We start from the raw sequence: 19,337 nt of genomic DNA, 5'->3' as shown, positions 1-19,337 counted from the left end.
AGTGAGGGACAGAGAAAGACTGGAGAGAGAGGGAGAGAGGCAGACTGTGGAGAGAGAGGGAGAGAGACAGACTGTGGGGAGAGAGAGAGTCCGACTGTGGAGAGAGAGGGAGAGAGACAGACAGTGGAGAGAGAGTGAGAGAGACCGACTGTGGAGAGAGAGGGAGAGAGACAGACTGTGGAGAGAGAGGGAGTGAGACAGACTGTGGAGAGAGAGGGAGAGAGACAGACTGTGGAGAGAGAGGGAGAGAGACAGGCTTTGGAGAGAGAGGGAGAGAGACAGACTGTGGAGAGAGAGGGAGTGAGACAGACTGTGGAGAGAGAGGGAGAGAGACAGACTGTGGAGAGAGAGGGAGAGAGACAGACTGTGGAGAGAGAGGGAGAGAGACAGACTGTGGAGAGAGAGGGAGAGAGACCGACTGTGGAGTGAGAGGGAGGGAGACAGACGGTGGAGAGAGAGGGAGAGAGACAGACTGTGGAGAGAGAGGGAGAGAGACAGACTGTGGAGAGAGAGTGAGAGAGACAGACAGTGGAGTGAGAGGGAGAGAGACAGACTGTGGAGAGAGAGGGAGATAGACAGACAGTGGAGAGAGAGAGAGACAGATTGTGGAGAGAGAGGGAGAGAGACAGACTGTGGAGAGAGAGGGAGAGAGACAGACAGTGGAGAGAGAGAGAGAGAGGGGCAGACTGTGGAAAGAGAGGGAGAGAGACAGACTGTGGAGAGAGAGTGGGAGAGACAGACTGTGGAGAGAGAGGGAGAGAGACCGACTGTGGAGAGAGAGTGAGAGAGACAGACTGTGGAGAGAGAGGGAGAGAGACCGACTGTGGAGAGAGAGTGAGAGAGACAGACTGTGGAGAGAGAGGGAGAGAGACCGACTGTGGAGAGAGAGGGAGGGAGACAGACTGTGGAGAGAGAGGGAGAGAGAAAGACTGTGGAGAGAGAGGGAGAGAGACAGACTGTGGAGAGAGAGTGAGAGAGACAGACTGTGGAGAGAGAGGGAGAGAGACAGACTGTGGAGAGAGAGGGAGATAGACAGACTGTGGAGAGAGAGGGAGAGAGACCGACTGTGGAGAGAGAGTGAGAGAGACAGACTCTGGAGAGAGAGGGAGAGAGACAGCCTGCGGAGAGAAGGGGAGAGAGACAGAATGTGGAGAGAGAGGGAGAGAGACAGACTGTTCAGAGAGAGGGAGAGAGACAGACTGTGGAGAGAGGGGGAGAGAGACCGACTGTGGAGAGAGAGTGAGAGAGACAGACTGTGGAGTGAGAGGGAGAGAGACAGACTGTGGAGAGAGAGGGAGGGTGACAGACTGTGGAGAGAGAGGGAGATAGACAGACTGTGGAGAGAGAGGGAGAGAGACCGACTGTGGAGAGAGAGTGAGAGAGACAGACTGTGGAGAGAGAGGGAGAGAGACAGATTTTGGAGAGAGAGGGAGAGAGTCAGACTGTGGAGAGAGAGGGAGATAGACAGACTGTGGAGAGAGAGGGAGAGAGACAGACTGTGGAGAGAGAGGGAGAGAGACAGACTGTGGAGAGGGAGGGAGATAGACAGACTGTGGAGAGAGCGGGAGAGAGACCGACAGTGGAGAGAGAGTGAGAGAGTCAGACTGTGGAGAGAGAGGGAGAGAGACAGACTGTGGAGAGAGAGAGAGAGAGACAGATTGTGGAGAGAGAGGGAGAGAGACAGGCTGTGGAGAGAGAGGGAGAGAGACAGACTGCGGAGAGAGAGGGAGAGAGACAGACTGTGGAGAGAGAGGGAGAGAGACAGACTGTGGAGGGAGAGGGAGAGAGACAGACTGTGGAAAGAGAGGGAGACAGACAGACTGTGGAGAGAGAGTGAGAGAGACAGACTGTGGAGAGAGAGGGAGAGAGACAGACTGTGGAGAGAGAGGGAGAGAGACCGACTGTGGAGAGAGAGGGAGGGAGACAGACTGTGGAGAGAGAGGGAGAGAGACAGACTGTGGAGAGAGAGGGAGAGAGACAGACTGTGGAGAGAGAGTGAGAGAGACAGACTGTGGAGAGAGAGGGAGATAGACAGACTGTGGAGAGAGAGGGAGAGAGACCGACTGTGGAGAGAGAGTGAGAGAGACAGACTGTGGAGAGAGAGGGAGAGAGACAGATTGTGGAGAGAGAGGGAGAGAGACAGACTGTGGAGAGAGAGAGAGAGAGACAGATTGTGAAGAGAGAGGGAGAGAGACAGACTGTGGAGAGAGAGGGAGAGAGACAGAATGTGGAGAGAGAGGGAGAGAGGCAGACTGTGGAGAGAGAGGGAGAGAGACAGACTTTGGAGAGAGGGGGAGAGAGACCGACTGTGGAGAGAGAGTGAGAGAGACAGACTGTGGAGAGAGAGGGAGAGAGACAGACTGTGGAGAGAGAGGGAGAGAGACAGACTGTGGAGAGAGAGGGAGAGAGACCGACTGTGGAGAGAGAGTGAGAGAGGCAGACTGTGGAGAGAGAGGGAGAGAGACAGATTGTGGAGAGACAGGGAGAGAGACAGACTGTGGAGAGAGAGGGAGATAGACAGACTGTGGAGAGAGAGGGAGAGAGACCGACTGTGGAGAGAGAGTGAGAGAGAAAGACTGTGGAGAGAGAGGGAGAGAGACAGACTGTGGAGAGAGAGGGAGATAGACAGACTGTGGAGTAAGAGGGAGAGAGACCGACTGTTGAGAGAGTGAGAGAGACAGACTGTGGAGAGAGAGGGAGAGAGACACACTAAATGGGAAAAACACACAATAGAAGCCCTACATGCAGAATTCTGCCGAAGCATCCTTCGCACCCAAAGAAAAACGCCAACAAATGCATGCAGAGCCGAACTAGGCAGATACCCACTGATAATAAACATCCAAAAACGAGCACTAAACTTCCTAAATCACCTCAAATCTAGCTCCCCAGACACCCTTCATTTCAAAGCTTTTCAGACCCAAGAGCTAAACCCAGAAAAGAGTCCCCTGAGTCAGCTGCTACTGAAACTAAGTACTCAGCCGGACCCTGACCAGCCCCAGACCAACACAGCCGTCCAAACACCAATCCGAGTGAACCAAATCATTAAAAAATGCAAAGAAACCTACCTGGAACATTGGAACAAAATAACCGAAAGCCAAAGCAGATTAGAATGTTACCGGGCCCTAAAAAGAGAATATAAACTGGCAGACTACCTCACGACCATCAGAGACACAAAACAGAGACAGACCCTCACCAGGTACAGACTAAGCGACCACCAACTGGAAATTGAAAAAGGCAGATACAAGAAATCCTGGCAGCCTAGAGAGAATAGAATATGCGATCAATGTCTGGCTGGCGAGGTTGAAACAGAAATGCATTTCCTCCTAAAATGCGAAAAATTCAACACGTCAAGAAACATATTATTCAACAAGCTAAGCCAAACAACCCCAGATTTCAAGGAATTGGATGATCTGTCAAAATTGAGATTAGTCCTAGGAGAAGGAGACAGACCATACCTTGGGGCTAAATATGTAACAACATATCACAACCTGAGGACTGTTTAAAAGTAAGACTGTTTAAAATTAATATTGAACGTACCAAATGAAGTAGAAAGACTGTTTAAAATTAATATTGTTTAAAAGTAATATTGTATATACCCAACAAATGTCAAATCGATTGACACCTACAGAATGTTGGAAAACTGTACCTTTTTGCTATGTAAGCTTTGGCAATATGGTTCTCTGTAAACTTTCATGCCAATAAAGCATTTGAACTGAACTGAACTGAACTGAACTGACAGACTGTGGAGAGAGAGAGAGAGAGACAGATTGTGGAGAGAGAGGGAGAGAGACAGACTGTGGATAGAGAGGGAGAGAGACAGACTGTGGAGAGAGAGGGAGAGAGACAGACTGTTGAGGGAGAGGGAGAGAGACAGACTGTGGAGGGAGAGGGAGAGAGACAGACTGTGGAGAGAGAGGGAGAGAGTCAGACTGTGGCGAGAGAGAGAGAGAGAGACTGTGGAGAGAGAGGGAGAGAGACCGACTGCGGAGAGAGAGTGAGAGAGACAGACTGTGGAGAGAGAGAGAGAGGGACAGACTGTGGAAAGAGAGGGAGAGAGACAGACTGTGGAGAGAGAGTGAGAGAGACAGACTGTGGAGAGAGAGGGAGAGAGACAGACTGTGGAGAGAGAGTGAGAGAGACAGACTGTGGAGAGAGAGGGAGAGAGACAGACTGTGGAGAGAGAGAGGAGTGAGACAGACTGTGGAGAGAGAGGGAGAGAGACAGACTGTGGAGAGAGAGGGAGAGAGACAGACTGTGGAGAGAGAGGGAGAGAGAGAGACTGTGGAGAGAGAGTGAGAGAGACAGACTGTGGAGAGAGAGGGAGAGAGACAGATTGTGGAGAGACAGGGAGAGAGACAGACTGTGGAGAGAGAGGGAGATAGACAGACTGTGGAGAGAGAGGGAGAGAGACCGACTGTGGAGAGAGAGTGAGAGAGACAGACTGTGGAGAGAGAGGGAGAGAGACAGACTGTGGAGAGAGAGGGAGATAGACAGACTGTGGAGAGAGAGGGAGAGAGACCGACTGTGGAGAGAGAGTGAGAGAGACAGACTGTGGAGAGAGAGGGAGAGAGACAGACTGTGGAGAGAGAGAGAGAGAGAGTCAGATTGTGGAGAGAGAGGGAGAGAGACAGACTGTGGAGAGAGAGGGAGAGAGACAGCCTGTGGAGAGAGAGGGAGAGAGACAGACTGTGGAGAGAGAGGGAGAGAGACAGACTGTGGAGGGAGAGGGAGAGAGACAGACTGTGGAGAGAGAGGGAGAGAGACAGACTGTGGCGAGAGAGGGAGAGAGACAGATTGTGGAGAGAGAGGAAGAGAGTCAGACTGTGGAGAGAGAGGGGGAGAGACAGGCTGTGGAGAGAGAGGGAGAGAGAAAGACTGTGGAGAGAGAGGGAGAGAGACAGACTGTGGAGAGAGAGGGAGAGAGACAGAACGTTGAGAGAGAGGGAGAGAGACAGACAGTGGGGAGAGAGAGAGAGAGAGACCGACTGTGGAGAGAGAGGGAGAGAGACGGACTGTGGAGAGAGGGTGAGAGAGACATACTGTGGAGAGAGAGGGAGAGAGACAGACTGTGGAGAGAGAGGGAGAGAGACAGACTGTGGAGAGAGAGGGAGAGAGACAGACTGTGGAGAGAGAGGGAGAGAGAAAGACTGTGGAGAGAGAGGGAGAGAGACAGACTGTGGAGAGAGAGGGAGAGAGACAGACTGTGGAGAGAGAGGGAGAGAGACAGACTGTGGAGAGAGAGGGAGAGAGACAGAATGCGGAGAGAGAGGGACAGAGACAGACTGGAGAGAGAGAGAGAGAGGCAGACTGTGGAGAGAGAGGGAGAGAGACAGACTGTGGGGAGAGAGAGAGAGAGACCGACTGTGGAGAGAGAGGGAGAGAGACAGACGGTGGAGAGAGAGTGAGAGAGACAGACTGTGGAGAGAGAGGGAGAGAGACAGACTGTGGAGAGAGAGGGAGAGAGACAGACTGTGGAGAGAGAGGGAGAGAGATAGACTGTGGAGAGAGAGGGAGAGAGACAGACTCTGGAGAGAGAGGGAGAGAGACAGACTGTGGAGAGAGAGGGAGATAGACAGACTGTTGAGAGAGAGGGAGAGAGACAGACTGTGGAGAGAGAGGGAGAGAGACAGACTGTGGAGAGAGAGGGAGTGAGACAGACTGTGGAGAGAAAGGGAGAGAAACAGACTGTGGAGAGAGAGGGAGAGAGACAGACTGTGGAGAGAGAGGGAGATAGAGTGACTGTGGAGAGAGAGGGAGAAAGACAGACTGTGGAGAGAGAGGGAGAGAGACAGAACGTGGAGAGAGAGGGACAGAGACAGACTGTGGAGAGAGAGGGTGAGAGGCAGACTGTGGAGAGAGAGGGAGAGAGACAGACTGTGGGGAGAGAGAGAGAGAGACCGACTGTGGAGAGAGAGGGAGAGAGACAGACTGTGGAGAGAGAGTGAGAGAGAGAGACTGTGGAGAGAGAGGGAGAGAGACAGACTGTGGAGAGAGAGGGAGAGAGACAGACTGTGGAGAGAGAGGGAGAGAGACAGGCTGTGGAGAGAGAGGGAGAGAGACAGACTGTGGAGAGAGAGGGAGAGAGACAGACTGTGGAGAGAGAGCGAGAGAGACAGACTGTGGAGAGAGAGGGAGAGAGACAGACTGTGCAGAGAGAGGGAGAGAGACAGACTGTGGAGAGAGAGGGAGAGAGACAGAATGCGGAGAGAGAGGGACAGAGACAGACTGGAGAGAGAGAGGGAGAGAGGCAGACTGTGGAGAGAGAGGGAGAGAGACAGACTGTGGGGAGAGAGAGAGAGAGACCGACTGTGGAGAGAGAGGGAGAGAGACAGACGGTGGAGAGAGTGTGAGAGAGAGAAACTGTGGAGAGAGAGGGGAGAGAGACAGACTGTGGAGAGAGAGGGAGAGAGACAGACTGTGGAGAGAGAGGGAGAGAGACAGACTGTGGAGAGAGAGGGAGAGAGACAGACTGTGGAGAGAGAGGGAGATAGACAGATTGTGGAGAGAGAGGGAGAGAGACAGACTGTGGAGAGAGAGGGAGAGAGACAGACTGTGGAGAGAGAGGGAGTGAGACAGACTGTGGAGCGAGAGGGAGAGAGACAGACTGTGGAGAGAGAGGGAGAGAGACAGACTGTGGAGAGAGAGGGAGAGAGAAAGACTGTGGAGAGAGAGGGAGAGAGACCGACTGTGGAGAGAGAGGGAGAGAGACAGACTGTGGAGAGAGAGGGAGAGAGACAGACTGTGGAGAGAGAGGGAGAGAGACAGACTGTGGAGAGAGAGGGGGAGAGACAGACTGTGGAGAGAGAGGGAGATAGACAGACTGTGGAGAGAGAGGGAGAGAGACCGACTGTGGAGAGAGAGTGAGAGAGAAAGACTGTGGAGAGAGAGGGAGAGAGACAGACTGTGGAGAGAGAGGGAGTTAGACAGACTGTGGAGAGAGAGGGAGAGAGACCGACTGTGGAGAGAGAGTGAGAGAGACAGACTGTGGAGAGAGAGGGAGAGAGACAGACTGTGGAGAGAGAGAGAGAGAGACAGATTGTGGAGAGAGAGGGAGAGAGACAGACTGTGGATAGAGAGGGAGAGAGACAGACTGTGGAGAGAGAGGGAGAGAGACAGACTCTGGAGAGAGAGGGAGAGAGACAGACTGTGGAGAGAGAGGGAGAGAGACAGACTGTGGAGGGAGAGGGAGAGAGACAGACTGTGGAGAGAGAGGGAGAGAGTCAGACTGTGGCGAGAGAGGGAGAGAGACAGACTGTGGAGAGAGAGGGAGAGAGGCAGACTGTAGAGAGAGAGAGAGAGAGAGAGACTGTGGAGAGAGAGGGAGGGAGACCGACTGTGGAGAGAGAGGGAGAGAGACAGACGGTGGAGAGAGAGTGAGAGAGACAGACTGTGGAGAGAGAGGGAGAGAGACAGACTGTGGAGAGAGAGGGAGAGAGACAGACTGTGGAGAGAGAGGGAGAGAGATAGACTGTGGAGAGAGAGGGAGAGAGACAGACTCTGGAGAGAGAGGGAGAGAGACAGACTGTGGAGAGAGAGGGAGATAGACAGACTGTTGAGAGAGAGGGAGAGAGACAGACTGTGGAGAGAGAGGGAGAGAGACAGACTGTGGAGAGAGAGGGAGTGAGACAGACTGTGGAGAGAAAGGGAGAGAGACAGACTGTGGAGAGAGAGGGAGAGAGACAGACTGTGGAGAGAGAGGGAGAGAGATAGACTGTGGAGAGAGAGGGAGAGAGACAGACTCTGGAGAGAGAGGGAGAGAGACAGACTGTGGAGAGAGAGGGAGATAGACAGACTGTTGAGAGAGAGGGAGAGAGACAGACTGTGGAGAGAGAGGGAGAGAGACAGACTGTGGAGAGAGAGGGAGTGAGACAGACTGTGGAGAGAAAGGGAGAGAGACAGACTGTGGAGAGAGAGGGAGAGAGACAGACTGTGGAGAGAGAGGGAGATAGAGTGACTGTGGAGAGAGAGGGAGAAAGACAGACTGTGGAGAGAGAGGGAGAGAGACAGAACGTGGAGAGAGAGGGACAGAGACAGACTGTGGAGAGAGAGGGTGAGAGGCAGACTGTGGAGAGAGAGGGAGAGAGACAGACTGTGGGGAGAGAGAGAGAGAGACCGACTGTGGAGAGAGAGGGAGAGAGACAGACTGTGGAGAGAGAGTGAGAGAGAGAGACTGTGGAGAGAGAGGGAGAGAGACAGACTGTGGAGAGAGAGGGAGAGAGACAGACTGTGGAGAGAGAGGGAGAGAGACAGGCTGTGGAGAGAGAGGGAGAGAGACAGACTGTGGAGAGAGAGGGAGAGAGACAGACTGTGGAGAGAGAGCGAGAGAGACAGACTGTGGAGAGAGAGGGAGAGAGACAGACTGTGCAGAGAGAGGGAGAGAGACAGACTGTGGAGAGAGAGGGAGAGAGACAGAATGCGGAGAGAGAGGGACAGAGACAGACTGGAGAGAGAGAGGGAGAGAGGCAGACTGTGGAGAGAGAGGGAGAGAGACAGACTGTGGGGAGAGAGAGAGAGAGACCGACTGTGGAGAGAGAGGGAGAGAGACAGACGGTGGAGAGAGTGTGAGAGAGAGAAACTGTGGAGAGAGAGGGAGAGAGACAGACTGTGGAGAGAGAGGGAGAGAGACAGACTGTGGAGAGAGAGGGAGAGAGACAGACTGTGGAGAGAGAGGGAGAGAGACAGACTGTGGAGAGAGAGGGAGATAGACAGATTGTGGAGAGAGAGGGAGAGAGACAGACTGTGGAGAGAGAGGGAGAGAGACAGACTGTGGAGAGAGAGGGAGTGAGACAGACTGTGGAGAGAGAGGGAGAGAGACAGACTGTGGAGAGAGAGGGAGAGAGACAGACTGTGGAGAGAGAGGGAGAGAGAAAGACTGTGGAGAGAGAGGGAGAGAGACCGACTGTGGAGAGAGAGGGAGAGAGACAGACTGTGGAGAGAGAGGGAGAGAGACAGACTGTGGAGAGAGAGGGGGAGAGACAGACTGTGGAGAGAGAGGGAGATAGACAGACTGTGGAGAGAGAGGGAGAGAGACCGACTGTGGAGAGAGAGTGAGAGAGAAAGACTGTGGAGAGAGAGGGAGAGAGACAGACTGTGGAGAGAGAGGGAGTTAGACAGACTGTGGAGAGAGAGGGAGAGAGACCGACTGTGGAGAGAGAGTGAGAGAGACAGACTGTGGAGAGAGAGGGAGAGAGACAGACTGTGGAGAGAGTGAGAGAGAGACAGATTGTGGAGAGAGAGGGAGAGAGACAGACTGTGGATAGAGAGGGAGAGAGACAGACTGTGGAGAGAGAGGGAGAGAGACAGACTGTGGAGAGAGAGGGAGAGAGACAGACTGTGGAGGGAGAGGGAGAGAGACAGACTGTGGAGGGAGAGGGAGAGAGACAGACTGTGGAGAGAGAGGGAGAGAGTCAGACTGTGGCGAGAGAGGGAGAGAGAGAGAATGTGGAGAGAGAGGGAGAGAGGCAGACTGTAGAGAGAGAGAGAGAGAGAGAGACTGTGGAGAGAGAGGGAGGGAGACCGACTGTGGAGAGAGAGTGAGAGAGACAGACTGTGGAAATGAGGGAGAGAGACAGACTGTGGAGAGAGAGGGAGAGAGACAGAATGTGGAGAGAGAGGGAGAGAGGCAGACTGTGGAGAGAGAGGGAGAGAGACAGACTTTGGAGAGAGGGGGAGAGAGACCGACTGTGGAGAGAGAGTGAGAGAGACAGACTGTGGAGAGAGAGGGAGAGAGACAGACTGTGGAGAGAGAGGGAGAGAGACAGACTGTGGAGAGAGAGGGAGAGAGACCGACTGTGGAGAGAGAGTGAGAGAGGCAGACTGTGGAGAGAGAGGGAGAGAGACAGATTGTGGAGAGACAGGGAGAGTGACAGACTGTGGAGAGAGAGGGAGATAGACAGACTGTGGAGAGAGAGGGAGAGAGACCGACTGTGGAGAGAGAGTGAGAGAGAAAGACTGTGGAGAGAGAGGGAGAGAGACAGACTGTGGAGAGAGAGGGAGATAGACAGACTGTGGAGTAAGAGGGAGAGAGACCGACTGTTGAGAGAGTGAGAGAGACAGACTGTGGAGAGAGAGGGAGAGAGACACACTAAATGGGAAAAACACACAATAGAAGCCCTACATGCAGAATTCTGCCGAAGCATCCTTCGCACCCAAAGAAAAACGCCAACAAATGCATGCAGAGCCGAACTAGGCAGATACCCACTGATAATAAACATCCAAAAACGAGCACTAAACTTCCTAAATCACCTCAAATCTAGCTCCCCAGACACCCTTCATTTCAAAGCCTTTCAGACCCAAGAGCTAAACCCAGAAAAGAGTCCCCTGAGTCAGCTGCTACTGAAACTAAGTACTCAGCCGGACCCTGACCAGCCCCAGACCAACACAGCCGTCCAAACACCAATCCGAGTGAACCAAATCATTAAAAAATGCAAAGAAACCTACCTGGAACATTGGAACAAAATAACCGAAAGCCAAAGCAGATTAGAATGTTACCGGGCCCTAAAAAGAGAATATAAACTGGCAGACTACCTCACGACCATCAGAGACACAAAACAGAGACAGACCCTCACCAGGTACAGACTAAGCGACCACCAACTGGAAATTGAAAAAGGCAGATACAAGAAATCCTGGCAGCCTAGAGAGAATAGAATATGCGATCAATGTCTGGCTGGCGAGGTTGAAACAGAAATGCATTTCCTCCTAAAATGCGAAAAATTCAACACGTCAAGAAACATATTATTCAACAAGCTAAGCCAAACAACCCCAGATTTCAAGGAATTGGATGATCTGTCAAAATTGAGATTAGTCCTAGGAGAAGGAGACAGACCATACCTTGGGGCTAAATATGTAACAACATATCACAACCTGAGGACTGTTTAAAAGTAAGACTGTTTAAAATTAATATTGAACGTACCAAATGAAGTAGAAAGACTGTTTAAAATTAATATTGTTTAAAAGTAATATTGTATATACCCAACAAATGTCAAATCGATTGACACCTACAGAATGTTGGAAAACTGTACCTTTTTGCTATGTAAGCTTTGGCAATATGGTTCTCTGTAAACTTTCATGCCAATAAAGCATTTGAACTGAACTGAACTGAACTGAACTGACAGACTGTGGAGAGAGAGAGAGAGAGACAGATTGTGGAGAGAGAGGGAGAGAGACAGACTGTGGATAGAGAGGGAGAGAGACAGACTGTGGAGAGAGAGGGAGAGAGACAGACTGTTGAGGGAGAGGGAGAGAGACAGACTGTGGAGGGAGAGGGAGAGAGACAGACTGTGGAGAGAGAGAGAGAGAGTCAGACTGTGGCGAGAGAGGGAGAGAGACAGACTGTGGAGAGAGAGGGAGAGAGACAGACTGTAGAGAGAGAGAGAGAGAGAGACTGTGGAGAGAGAGGGAGAGAGACCGACTGCGGAGAGAGAGTGAGAGAGACAGACTGTGGAGAGAGAGAGAGAGGGACAGACTGTGGAAAGAGAGGGAGAGAGACAGACTGTGGAGAGAGAGTGAGAGAGACAGACTGTGGAGAGAGAGGGAGAGAGACAGACTGTGGAGAGAGAGTGAGAGAGACAGACTGTGGAGAGAGAGGGAGAGAGACAGACTGTGGAGAGAGAGGGAGTGAGACAGACTGTGGAGAGAGAGGGAGAGAGACAGACTGTGGAGAGAGAGGGAGAGAGACAGACTGTGGAGAGAGAGGGAGAGAGAGAGACTGTGGAGAGAGTGTGAGAGAGACAGACTGTGGAGAGAGAGGGAGAGAGACAGATTGTGGAGAGACAGGGAGAGAGACAGACTGTGGAGAGAGAGGGAGATAGACAGACTGTGGAGAGAGAGGGAGAGAGACCGACTGTGGAGAGAGAGTGAGAGAGACAGACTGTGGAGAGAGAGGGAGAGAGACAGACTGTGGAGAGAGAGGGAGATAGACAGACTGTGGAGAGAGAGGGAGAGAGACCGACTGTGGAGAGAGAGTGAGAGAGACAGACTGTGGAGAGAGAGGGAGAGAGACAGACTGTGGAGAGAGAGAGAGAGAGAGTCAGATTGTGGAGAGAGAGGGAGAGAGACAGACTGTGGAGAGAGAGGGAGAGAGACAGCCTGTGGAGAGAGAGGGAGAGAGACAGACTGTGGAGAGAGAGGGAGAGAGACAGACTGTGGAGGGAGAGGGAGAGAGACAGACTGTGGAGAGAGAGGGAGAGAGACAGACTGTGGCGAGAGAGGGAGAGAGACAGATTGTGGAGAGAGAGGAAGAGAGTCAGACTGTGGAGAGAGAGGGGGAGAGACAGGCTGTGGAGAGAGAGGGAGAGAGAAAGACTGTGGAGAGAGAGGGAGAGAGACAGACTGTGGAGAGAGAGGGAGAGAGACAGAACGTTGAGAGAGAGGGAGAGAGACAGACAGTGGGGAGAGAGAGAGAGAGAGACCGACTGTGGAGAGAGAGGGAGAGAGACGGACTGTGGAGAGAGGGTGAGAGAGACATACTGTGGAGAGAGAGGGAGAGAGACAGACTGTGGAGAGAGAGGGAGAGAGACAGACTGTGGAGAGAGAGGGAGAGAGACAGACCGTGGAGAGAGAGGGAGAGAGAAAGATTGTGGAGAGAGAGGGAGAGAGACAGACTGTGGAGAGAGAGGGAGAGAGATAGACTGTGGAGAGAGAGGGAGAGAGACAGACTGTGGAGAGAGAGGGAGAGAGACAGAATGCGGAGAGAGAGGGACAGAGACAGACTGGAGAGAGAGAGAGAGAGGCAGACTGTGGAGAGAGAGGGAGAGAGACAGACTGTGGGGAGAGAGAGAGAGAGACCGACTGTGGAGAGAGAGGGAGAGAGACAGACGGTGGAGAGAGAGTGAGAGAGACAGACTGTGGAGAGAGAGGGAGAGAGACAGACTGTGGAGAGAGAGGGAGAGAGACAGACTGTGGAGAGAGAGGGAGAGAGATAGACTGTGGAGAGAGAGGGAGAGAGACAGACTCTGGAGAGAGAGGGAGAGAGACAGACTGTGGAGAGAGAGGGAGATAGACAGACTGTTGAGAGAGAGGGAGAGAGACAGACTGTGGAGAGAGAGGGAGAGAGACAGACTGTGGAGAGAGAGGGAGTGAGACAGACTGTGGAGAGAAAGGGAGAGAGACAGACTGTGGAGAGAGAGGGAGAGAGACAGACTGTGGAGAGAGAGGGAGATAGAGTGACTGTGGAGAGAGAGGGAGAAAGACAGACTGTGGAGAGAGAGGGAGAGAGACAGAACGTGGAGAGAGAGGGACAGAGACAGACTGTGGAGAGAGAGGGTGAGAGGCAGACTGTGGAGAGAGAGGGAGAGAGACAGACTGTGGGGAGAGAGAGAGAGAGACCGACTGTGGAGAGAGAGGGAGAGAGACAGACTGTGGAGAGAGAGTGAGAGAGAGAGACTGTGGAGAGAGAGGGAGAGAGACAGACTGTGGAGAGAGAGGGAGAGAGACAGACTGTGGAGAGAGAGGGAGAGAGACAGGCTGTGGAGAGAGAGGGAGAGAGACAGACTGTGGAGAGAGAGGGAGAGAGACAGACTGTGGAGAGAGAGCGAGAGAGACAGACTGTGGAGAGAGAGGGAGAGAGACAGACTGTGCAGAGAGAGGGAGAGAGACAGACTGTGGAGAGAGAGGGAGAGAGACAGAATGCGGAGAGAGAGGGACAGAGACAGACTGGAGAGAGAGAGGGAGAGAGGCAGACTGTGGAGAGAGAGGGAGAGAGACAGACTGTGGGGAGAGAGAGAGAGAGACCGACTGTGGAGAGAGAGGGAGAGAGACAGACGGTGGAGAGAGTGTGAGAGAGAGAAACTGTGGAGAGAGAGGGAGAGAGACAGACTGTGGAGAGAGAGGGAGAGAGACAGACTGTGGAGAGAGAGGGAGAGAGACAGACTGTGGAGAGAGAGGGAGAGAGACAGACTGTGGAGAGAGAGGGAGATAGACAGATTGTGGAGAGAGAGGGAGAGAGACAGACTGTGGAGAGAGAGGGAGAGAGACAGACTGTGGAGAGAGAGGGAGTGAGACAGACTGTGGAGAGAGAGGGAGAGAGACAGACTGTGGAGAGAGAGGGAGAGAGACAGACTGTGGAGAGAGAGGGAGAGAGAAAAACTGTGGAGAGAGAGGGAGAGAGACCGACTGTGGAGAGAGAGGGAGAGAGACAGACTGTGGAGAGAGAGGGAGAGAGACAGACTGTGGAGAGAGAGGGGGAGAGACAGACTGTGGAGAGAGAGGGAGATAGACAGACTGTGGAGAGAGAGGGAGAGAGACCGACTGTGGAGAGAGAGTGAGAGAGAAAGACTGTGGAGAGAGAGGGAGAGAGACAGACTGTGGAGAGAGAGGGAGTTAGACAGACTGTGGAGAGAGAGGGAGAGAGACCGACTGTGGAGAGAGAGTGAGAGAGACAGACTGTGGAGAGAGAGGGAGAGAGACAGACTGTGGAGAGAGAGAGAGAGAGACAGATTGTGGAGAGAGAGGGAGAGAGACAGACTGTGGATAGAGAGGGAGAGAGACAGACTGTGGAGAGAGAGGGAGAGAGACAGACTGTGGAGAGAGAGGGAGAGAGACAGACTGTGGAGGGAGAGGGAGAGAGACAGACTGTGGAGGGAGAGGGAGAGAGACAGACTGTGGAGAGAGAGGGAGAGAGTCAGACTGTGGCGAGAGAGGGAGAGAGACAGACTGTGGAGAGAGAGGGAGAGAGGCAGACTGTAGAGAGAGAGAGAGAGAGAGAGACTGTGGAGAGAGAGGGAGGGAGACCGACTGTGGAGAGAGAGTGAGAGAGACAGACTGTGGAAATGAGGGAGAGAGACAGACTGTGGAGAGAGAGGGAGAGAGACAGACTGTGGAGAGAGAGGGAGAGAGACCGACTTTGGATAGAGAGTGAGAGAGACAGACTGTGGAGAGAGAGGGAGAGAGACAGATTGTGGAGAGACAGGGAGAGAGACAGACTGTGGAGAGAGAGGGAGATAGACAGACTGTGGAGAGAGAGGGAGAGAGACCGACTGTGGAGAGAGAGTGAGAGAGACAGACTGTGGAGAGAGAGGGAGAGAGACAGACTGTGGAGAGAGAGGGAGATAGACAGACTGTGGAGAGAGAGAGAGAGACAGACCATACCTTGGGGCTAAATATGTAACAACATGTCACAACCTGAGGACTGTTTAAAAGTAAGACTGTTTAAAATTAATATTGAACGTACCAAATGAAGTAGAAAGACTGTTTAAAATTAATATTGTTTAAAAGTAATATTGTATATACCCAACAAATGTCAAATCGATTGACACCTACAGAATGTTGGAAAACTGTACCTTTTTGCTATGTAAGCTTTGGCAATATGGTTCTCTGTAAACTTTCATGCCAATAAAGCATTTGAACTGACTGTGGAGAGAGAGGGAGAGAGACCGACTGTGGAGAGAGAGTGAGAGAGACAGACTTTGGAGAGAGAGGGAGAGACACAGACTGTGGAGAGAGAGAGAGAGAGAGTCAGATTGTGGAGAGAGAGGGAGAGAGACAGACTGTGGAGATAGGGGGAGAGAGACAGCCTGTGGAGAGAGAGGGAGAGAGACAGACTGTGGAGAGAGAGGGAGAGAGACAGACTGTGGAGGGAGAGGGAGAGAGACAGACTGTGGAGAGAGAGGGAGAGAGACAGACTGTGGCGAGAGAGGGAGAGAGACAGACTGTGGAGAGAGAGGAAGAGAGGCAGACTGTGGAGAGAGAGGGGGAGAGACAGGCTGTGGAGAGAGAGGGAGAGAGAAAGACTGTGGAGAGAGAGGGAGAGAGACAGACTGTGGAGAGAGAGGGAGAGAGACAGAACTATTACAGCATCAGGGAGCTTCTGCATAGCAGTGAATGCACTAAAAGAAAAAGCCCGAAGAGCCCTATATGCAATAAAAAGAAAATTCTACAACATCCAAATCCCAATCAAAATCTGGCTCAAAATTTTTGACAGCATAATCCTGCCCATTGCACTGTACGGTAGTGAAGTATGGGGCCCGCTAAATCACCAAAGCTACACTAAATGGGAAAAACACACAATAGAAGCCCTACATGCAGAATTCTGCCGAAGCATCCTTCGCACCCAAAGAAAAACGCCAACAAATGCATGCAGAGCCGAACTAGACAGATACCCACTGATAATAAACATCCAAAAACGAGCACTAAACTTCCTAAATCACCTCAAATCTAGCTCCCCAGACACCCTTCATTTCAAAGCCTTTCAGACCCAAGAGCTAAACCCAGAAAAGAGTCCCCTGAGTCAGCTGCTACTGAAACTAAGTACTCAGCCGGACCCTGACCAGCCCCAGACCAACACAGCCGTCCAAACACCAATCCGAGTGAACCAAATCATTAAAAAATGCAAAGAAACCTACCTGGAACATTGGAACAAAATAACCGAAAGCCAAAGCAGATTAGAATGTTACCGGGCCCTAAAAAGAGAATATAAACTGGCAGACTACCTCACGACCATCAGAGACACAAAACAGAGACAGACCCTCACCAGGTACAGACTAAGCGACCACCAACTGGAAATTGAAAAAGGCAGATACAAGAAATCCTGGCAGCCTAGAGAGAATAGAATATGCGATCAATGTCTGGCTGGCGAGGTTGAAACAGAAATGCATTTCCTCCTAAAATGCGAAAAATTCAACACATCAAGAAACATATTATTCAACAAGCTAAGCCAAACAACCACAGATTTCAAGGAATTGGATGATCTGTCAAAATTGAGATTAGTCCTAGGAGAAGGAGACAGACCATACCTTGGGGCTAAATATGTAACAACATGTCACAACCTGAGGACTGTTTAAAAGTAAGACTGTTTAAAATTAATATTGAACGTACCAAATGAAGTAGAAAGACTGTTTAAAATTAATATTGTTTAAAAGTAATATTGTATATACCCAACAAATGTCAAATCGATTGACACCTACAGAATGTTGGAAAACTGTACCTTTTTGCAATGTAAGCTTTGGCAATATGGTTCTCTGTAAACTTTCATGCCAATAAAGCATTTGAACTGAACTGAACTGAACGTGGAGAGAGAGGGACAGAGACAGACTGGAGAGAGAGGGAGAGAGGCAGACTGTGGAGAGAGAGGGAGAGAGACAGACTGTGGGGAGAGAGAGAGAGAGACCGACTGTGGAGAGAGAGGGAGAGAGACGGACTGTGGAGAGAGGGTGAGAGAGACATACTGTGGAGAGAGAGGGAGAGAGACAGACTGTGGGGAGAGAGGGAGAGAGACAGACTGTGGAGAGAGAGGGAGAGAGACAGACTGTGGAGAGAGAGGGAGAGAGACAGACTGTGGAGAGAGAGGGAGAGAGACAGACTGTGGAGAGAGAGGGAGAGAGACAGACTGTGGAGAGAGAGGGAGAGAGACAGACTGTGGAGAGAGAGGGAGAGAGACAGAATGCGGAGAGAGAGGGACAGAGACAGACTGGAGAGAGAGAGAGAGAGGCAGACTGTGGAGAGAGAGGGAGAGAGACAGACTTTGGGGAGAGAGAGAGAGAGACCGACTGTGGAGAGAGAGGGAGAGAGACAGACGGTGGAGAGAGAGTGAGAGAGACAGACTGTGGAGAGAGAGGGAGAGAGACAGACTGTGGAGAGAGGGGGAGAGAGACAGACTGTGGAGAGAGAGGGAGAGAGATAGACTGTGGAGAGAGAGGGAGAGAGACAGACTGTGGAGAGAGAGGGAGAGAGACAGAATGCGGAGAGAGAGGGACAGAGACAGACTGGAGAGAGAGAGGGAGAGAGGCAGACTGTGGAGAGAGAGGGAGAGAGACAGACTGTGGGGAGAGAGAGAGAGAGACCGACTGTGGAGAGAGAGGGAGAGAGACAGACGGTGGAGAGAGTGTGAGAGAGAGAAACTGTGGAGAGAGAGGGAGAGAGACAGACTGTGGAGAGAGAGGGAGAGAGACAGACTGTGGAGAGAGAGGGAGAGAGACAGACTGTGGAGAGAGAGGGAGAGAGACAGACTGTGGAGAGAGAGGGAGATAGACAGATTGTGGAGAGAGAGGGAGAGAGACAGACTGTGGAGAGAGAGGGAGAGAGACAGACTGTGGAGAGAGAGGGAGTGAGACAGACTGTGTGGAGAGAGGGAGAGAGACAGACTGTGGAGAGAGAGGGAGAGAGACAGACTGTGGCGAGAGAGGGAGAGAGACAGACTGTGGAGAGAGAGGAACAGAGGCAGACTGTGGAGAGAGAGGGGGAGAGACAGGCTGTGGAGAGAGAGGGAGAGAGAAAGACTGTGGAGAGAGAGGGAGAGAGACAGACTGTGGAGAGAGAGGGAGAGAGACAGAACGTGGAGAGAGAGGGACAGAGACAGACTGGAGAGAGAGGGAGAGAGGCAGACTGTGGAGAGAGAGGGAGAGAGACAGACTGTGGGGAGAGAGAGAGAGAGACCGACTGTGGAGAGAGAGGGAGAGAGACGGACTGTGGAGAGAGGGTGAGAGAGACATACTGTGGAGAGAGAGGGAGAGAGACAGACTGTGGGGAGAGAGGGAGAGAGACAGACTGTGGAGAGAGAGGGAGAGAGACAGACTGTGGAGAGAGAGGGAGAGAGACAGACTGTGGAGAGAGAGGGAGAGAGACAGACTGTGGAGAGAGAGGGAGAGAGACAGACTGTGGAGAGAGAGGGAGAGAGACAGACTGTGGAGAGAGAGGGAGAGAGACAGAATGCGGAGAGAGAGGGACAGAGACAGACTGGAGAGAGAGAGAGAGAGGCAGACTGTGGAGAGAGAGGGAGAGAGACAGACTGTGGGGAGAGAGAGAGAGAGACCGACTGTGGAGAGAGAGGGAGAGAGACAGACGGTGGAGAGAGAGTGAGAGAGACAGACTGTGGAGAGAGAGGGAGAGAGACAGACTGTGGAGAGAGAGGGAGAGAGACAGACTGTGGAGAGAGAGGGAGAGAGATAGACTGTGGAGAGAGAGGGAGAGAGACAGACTGTGGAGAGAGAGGGAGAGAGACAGAATGCGGAGAGAGAGGGACAGAGACAGACTGGAGAGAGAGAGGGAGAGAGGCAGACTGTGCTGAGAGAGGGAGAGAGACAGACTGTGGGGAGAGAGAGAGAGAGACCGACTGTGGAGAGAGAGGGAGAGAGACAGACGGTGGAGAGAGTGTGAGAGAGAGAAACTGTGGAGAGAGAGGGAGAAAGACAGACTGTGGAGAGAGAGGGAGAGAGACAGACTGTGAAGAGAGAGGGAGAGAGACAGACTGTGGAGAGAGAGGGAGATAGACAGATTGTGGAGAGAGAGGGAGAGAGACAGACTGTGGAGAGAGAGGGAGAGAGACAGACTGTGGAGAGAGAGGAGTGAGACAGACTGTGGAGAGAGAGGGAGAGAGACAGACTGTGGAGAGAGAGGAGAGAGAC

This window comes from Somniosus microcephalus, unplaced genomic scaffold (genome assembly GCF_052327205.1).
Source record: "Somniosus microcephalus isolate GS21.2 unplaced genomic scaffold, FLI_Smic_1.0 unresolved_chr5, whole genome shotgun sequence".
Classification (NCBI taxonomy): domain Eukaryota; kingdom Metazoa; phylum Chordata; class Chondrichthyes; order Squaliformes; family Somniosidae; genus Somniosus; species Somniosus microcephalus.
The sequence above is the reverse complement of the archived record's forward strand: the minus strand, read 5'-3'. Positions refer to the sequence as shown.